Source organism: Pristis pectinata, chromosome 13, assembly GCF_009764475.1.
Source record: "Pristis pectinata isolate sPriPec2 chromosome 13, sPriPec2.1.pri, whole genome shotgun sequence".
NCBI classification, from domain to species: Eukaryota; Metazoa; Chordata; class Chondrichthyes; order Rhinopristiformes; family Pristidae; genus Pristis; species Pristis pectinata.
The window spans coordinates 53,723,707-53,730,121 of NC_067417.1; the positions used below are offsets into that span (position 1 = coordinate 53,723,707).

Consider the following 6,415-nt stretch of genomic DNA (forward strand, 5'->3'; position numbering starts at 1 on the left):
AATACTGGACTTCTTCACTACAAAGCTAACGGTTATAAAACATTACGATGTGCCCCTATAACCTATGACTTCTGAGACTTGCTAACATCTGGCTTATCAGTTAAAAAAAACGATCAGCTTCAGAATTGCTGCAAAATAATTTGTCGCACTAACCATAACGACCCTTAGCTACACAATAGATCAATATAGTGTTCCTAGGAATGTGCTAACCATGGTTTAATGAACTACACTAAATCAAAAGTGTCTCCCTAAGAATGGGCTAACTATTTCTTTAATGAGCTATATGTTTCCCGCACTAAGAGTTTCCCGCGCTTGAGCTGAAGAAGAAGGAGGCCCAGCGGCCATCTTAAGGAGATCAGCAGCCATCTGAAGCACAGAGCAGATTATGAATAAAAAAGTATAGCCTCTACTTTCTATAGTTGCTGGGTCTGTTATAGCATTAAGCAAACCACGAAACTACAAAGCACAAAGATGAAAAGAAACATCTCAGTTTATTCTGAGTTTGAGAGTCGCCCAGTCGCACTTGAAACAACCACTAAATCCAAACCTGCTCTGGGTGAGGCTCGAACTCACAGCCTCGGCATTTCTCCACCACGTACCGCGCGCTAACCGATTGCGCCACCAGAGCTCCACTGGGCGAATATGCGGATTTCAGCATCAGGGAAGGAGGATGAGAAGGAGCCGTTACCGATGAAACGTTCGCAGCGGCAGATTTTACCTCCAGAAAATATTAAAATGGACATATGTTTTGCAAGTGTTTGAGGACAAGTTTAAAGGAGCAGCAATTGCTAAAGCCGTTACTAAAAGTGATAGATAATTTCCTTTTCTTGTCGACGAGGTGTTTCAGACTGAAATAAAAGGCTCGTAGGAACAGTGGAGACAGAGTCACCTTCAACAGTGAAAGCGGAGCGGGAGAAGGATCTGGCAGGGAAACATCTGCAGCTCAGTTGGGGATACGATGGTGGAGTGGGACGGTGCTGACTCGTTTTTACACCGGGCCGGAATTACGGGACAAACGGCCTCGTTCCTTAGAACCAGAGAACCATAGAATACTACAGCACAGAAAGCAGGTCATTCGGCCCTTCTAGTCTGTGCCGAAAAATTATTCTGCTAGTCCCATTTACCTGCCCCAGCCCATACTCCTCCAGACATCTCTTGTCCATGTATCTATCCAATTTCCTCTTAAAAGTTAAGAGCGAGCCCGCATTTACCACATCAGATGGTAGCCCATTCCACACTCCCACCACTCTTTGAGTGAAGAAGTTCCCTCTAATGTTCCCCCTAAACCTTTCCCCTTTCACCCTAAAACCATGTCCTCTCGTACTTATCTCTCCTAATCTAGGTGGAAAGAGCCTACTTGCATTAACTCTGTCTATGTCCGTCAATATCTTGTAAACCTCTATCATATCTCCCCTCATTCTTCTCCGCTCCAAGGAATAAAGTCCTAACGTGTTCAATCTTTCCCTGTAACTCAACTCCTGAAGACCCGGAAACATCCTAGTAAAACTCCTCTACACTCTTTCAATATTACTGACATCCTTCCTGTAGTTTGGCGACCAGACCTGAACACAATATTCCAAATTTGGTCTCACCAATGACTTATACAACTTCACCAAAACTGACATACTGCCGGCAGATGATTTGAAGGAAGGTTCACGTGATCAACAAATAAAATCTCCCACTGCTCCGTCAGTCAGAAGGCAATGCATTCAGTGGTGAATTTCGGCCAAATATTCACACTTGTTGCAGCCATTCTGTGATCCATGGGAAGGGAAGAGAGCAGTGTCAGTAAGTGGATAGATCAAAAAGTAAAATCCAATTTAAAGCCTACTGATTGGTTATTCTGCAGAACACTGAGAAACACAATCACTGCGGGATATTTCCTGAGAGAAATTGGATCGAACACCTTTCACCACAGCTGAATATCAGTGCCGGGTCACGGAAAGAAAATGCAGCAGCGGCCAATCAACAATGGACGTCCAGACAGCCCAAATTATCCGGGTGTGGAAGGAAACATAGTCTGAATGTAACCCTCAGCGAGAGCTGCCCTAGGGCCTGGGAGGCGGGTGTGGGGGAAGATTAAATCAGGCCCTGCTAGGCAATGTTGAAGACCATTAAACTCGGTTCAGCGGAGGCCAGTAATGGCTCATTTGATTAAATCCAACACTCTGCAGCTGGAAGTTTACAACTGTTTTACGTGTTCACTTCCCGGACCGCTGGAGTGATTATCCTTCTTTCTCAGAGAGACAAGGTTTCTGACACGAAGTGGAGAAATCCCTTGCGGGATAACTGAAAAAGAAACTACGTGCAATCACCTGGTATCGTTTCCTCAAACAGAGTGTGAACATTTGGCCGAAATTCACCGCTGAATGAACTGCCTTCTGACTGACGGCGCAGTGGGAGATTTTATTTGTTGATCAGGTGAACCTTCCTTCAAATCATCTGCCGGCAGTATGTCAGTTTCAGTCCAATTTTTGATCTAATCAGTTATACTTTTCCGGGATTTTGACGTTAACCATCTCTTAATATCCCCATTTACTGAGATTGGGTTTGGAAAATGGCTTTGTACCCAATTAACAATAAATTAACAGGATCCATTTATTCTGAACATCGAAGTCCAGGTCATTTCTCAGGCTGGTGTTAATTCGAGCTATGACCAACCTCTGGAAGCACTTCATTACGGTAGATGTGAGTGCTACCCGGCGACAGTCGTTGAGGCAGCTCACTCTGCTCTTCTTGCTCACCGGTATGATGGATGCCCTTTTGAAGCAGGTGGGATCCGCCGACTGCAGCAGTGAGAGGTTGAAGATGTTTTTGAACACGCCAGCCAGTTGGTCTGCACAGATTTTCAGTATCCTGACAGGTACACCGTCGGGGCCTGACGCCTTCCGAAGGTTATCCCTCTTGAAGGATGTTCTGAATCGGTCAAGAGATCAAAGGGTGGCCAGACGCTGTGGGGATTCGCACAGGTGTCGTGTTATTCTCCCTTTCAAAGCGTGCAAAAAGGCATTAAGATCACCAAGGAGTGAAGCATCGCTGCCATTTATCCTGTTAGGTTTCGCCTCAAAGGAATTAATGGAACGAAAATCCTGCCACAGCTGTCGTATGTCTAATTGTTTCTTCAACTTCTCACGGAATTGCATTTTCGTTCGCACGATGGCGATTCAAAATCACATCTGGACCTCTGGTGGAGTTCTGGATCGCCAGTCTTGAACGCCACAGATATGGACATCAGCAGACTATGAATCTCCTGGTTCATTCAGTGCTTCTGGTTTGGGAAAACTCGGTAAGTTCTCAACGGCACACACTCGTCCAAGCAGGTCTTGATGAAGTCGGTGACGGCCGTGGCATGTTCATTCAGATCCGAAGATGAATCCCTGACTATGGTCCAATTCACCGAATCAAAGCATTCCTGCAAACGCTCCTCCGCCTCCATTGAACATACCTTCGCATTCCTCACCACTGCTGCTGCGCTATTCAGTCTCTGCCTATATGCCGGGAGTAGAATTACAGTCCGGTTATCGGACTTGCCGAAGTACGGGCGCGGGATGGCACGGTAAGCGTTCTTGATGGAGGTGTAAGAGTGATCGAGTGTGTTGGCTCTTCTGGTTCTACAGATGATATGTTGGTGGTAGTTTGTCAGAGAGTTCTTCAACCGGCCTGGTTGAAGTCCCCCGCGATGACCGGAGAGGCATCACGGTGCGCTGTTCCGTGCCTGTTGATCACGGTGCTTTGCTGCTCCAGTGTCAGGTTGACATTTTCCAGTGGGGGAAAGTCCACCGCGATCAGGATGACTCCGGTAAACTCCCTTCGCAGATAAAACGGACGACATTTGACCACCACATGTTCCAGGTCGGGAGAGCAGGACTGACACAGAACCGCCACCTCTGTGCACCACAATGAGTTAATCATGAAGCAAACGCCGCCGGCTCTGCCTTTACCTGATGCCGCCGTCCGGTCCGTGCGGTGGATGGTGAAGCTTTACTTGAGTACTGTAACCGGACTGCTGGGGATGTGCCATGGCTCTGTGAAGCACAGTGCACAACAGCTCTTTATGTCCCTCTGGTACTGCAGTCTTGTTATGAGGTCTTCAATTTAAGTTTACAGAGACTGTACATCAGCCAGGAGGAGGGCATGGAGGTGGGACTGACGACCCCGCGTTTCAGTTTTACCTGCAACCTTGCGCTGAAGCCACATTTTCTGAAACAATGGAGACGTTCCCTGAGCTTCCATCTTCTGCACTCACTCCCGCGTGGTCTGGAGTAACGGAGTCTGTCAGTTAATTTTCGGAACTGATTGAGTTGGGTGCAATTAAGTGAAGGTTATCAGACCTATATCGGGAATGTGCGGAAGCTCCATGAAGAAAGGTTGTCCAGCCGGCTTTGTTTTCCCTGCTGTTGAAAAGAAAATGAGAGATGTCTTGATTGAAACATTCAAGTTCACGTGGGGTCCGAACACAGTGAAAATAGAGAACAATTTCATCCAATGGGAGATTCAATAACTTGGAGTTACCGGTTAAAAATGTGGCATATATTTATGACAGAGGTGCTTTGTCACGGTGGGTTCAATGTTCCGGCAAGTGGGACTGCCTGAGGTTCGGCAACTTGGTCGACATGAATGAGTTGTGCCGAAGTGCCTAATTCTGTGCTGTATAAATCCATGACTCCATGACAATAAAAGTACGCAGTACCTTTTCACGGAATACTGTTCACACACGGCACAAATCACCGGAGATTTTTGAGTGCGGGAGTTGGCGAAACGAGGGAGCTGTTGCGGTACATCAGTCCTCCTCAGACATGCAATCAGTTAGGCCAGTCAATACATGTCCAAGTTGTTATTCTCCCGCTGCCTGATCTGCTGAGTATTGTTTTTCGGAGTTCCTTCTTTTGATGTAAATATCCGCTTCAGTGTTCCCATCAGAGTCACAGAGACACACAGCACAGAAACAGGTTCTTTGACCCATCGTGTCACAGCTACCGTCAAGTACCAATCTCTGATAATCGCATTTGCCACTACCTGATCCATAGATGATTATGCCTTGCTGATTCAAGTGTTTGTGAATTGCTTTTTCAATGTTGTAAGGACGTTTATATCAGCCAACGTTTGATCCATCCCCTACCTGATTTCGTCCATCCTCTTGTTAAATAACATCTCCCTCAGATGCCTTCTAAAAATCTGACTCATCACTGAAATAACTTCTAACAAATCTGGCATGGGAGAAAAGTCTTCCCATCCATCCTTTCTCTCACAATTATGGTCCCTGGCCCTTTATGTCTGTAGACTTGTGTTTATCCGGATGCATCTTTCATGGTGTGAAATTTCCTGCCTGAACTAACACCTCACGCACCTTTCCAGGTTCCAACAACTCACTGTGTGCTCCGATCCATCATCAACCTTTTCCCTCTGCCTGCAAGTCGTCTCCTTTATTGTGCACGCCCAAGAGAAACAAGCCTGTCACCATCTACACTTCCCATCCTACGCATAATTTTGTGCACCTCATTCAAATCACCCATTAGGTTCCTCTGCCGCAAGGAGAACAAACCCACCCTGTTTGAATCTACCCTTATACTGCAATTCAGCCACATGCAAGTGAATCTTCTTTGTTCCCGCTCCATGCAATGACATTCTTCCTATAGGATGATGAGTGAACCTGCACACAATGCTCCAGATATAGTCTCTTTATAAAGTTGTCGCATGCAGTCCCCATGCTTATATTCACTGATGAATGTAAACATCCCATATACCTTCTTCACCATCTCTTCCACCTCTGCTGCAACCTTCGAGGATGGAAGGAAATTTCCCCAATGTCTATAGTTTCTTGGACAGACTTAAGTTCCATCTACTATCATACTGCACAAGGTCCCAACTGGTTGTACTGTATCTGCTGTAATCTAAGACACTCCTCCTTGGATCTGCAACGCTGAAAATGTTCTCGTGTTTGTGGCATAGAGACGGACTAATCCTCCGAACCTGACGAACTGTTTCTCTCCGACAATGCGGCGCTCCCTCAGTACCACTGTTCGCCTGGTGCAATTCTCGCTGTGCACCACCTTCCAGAAGTACGGATCTCTTCAACAATGTTGACCTGACTATGGAGATCTTCCAAAATGCCGTCAGATGCATCATAAAATGTCCTGAAAGGACTCGACAGATTGGATTCGTGCAGAATACTTTCCGTCGATGAAGAAACTACATCCAGAGAGGTACCGTTAAGGATATCAGAGGAACATTTATAAATGAACAAGGGGAACTTTTTCAATCGGGAATGAGGAACACGTGGAATTCCGAACCAAAGAATGCTGTGCTGGCCAAGTTATTGAATACAGTTCAGAAGCCAGGTAGTAGATTGCAGGACAGGTAAGGCCTCGTGGGAATGGAGAGTGAGTTGGCCATGGCATTGAGATTTTGGACGAGC

At 46.3% G+C, this 6,415-nt stretch overlaps 1 non-coding gene across 1 annotated transcript; it reads right to left on the reverse strand.

Annotated features, from left to right (window-relative positions):
• Window positions 1-548: 548 nt before the first annotated feature.
• On the reverse strand, window positions 549-628 carry trnap-ugg (transfer RNA proline (anticodon UGG)). The gene is given in 2 exon segments: window positions 549-584; window positions 591-628. It is a non-coding gene; the product is annotated as a tRNA-Pro (tRNA).
• Between the last annotated feature and the right edge of the window lie 5,787 nt (window positions 629-6,415).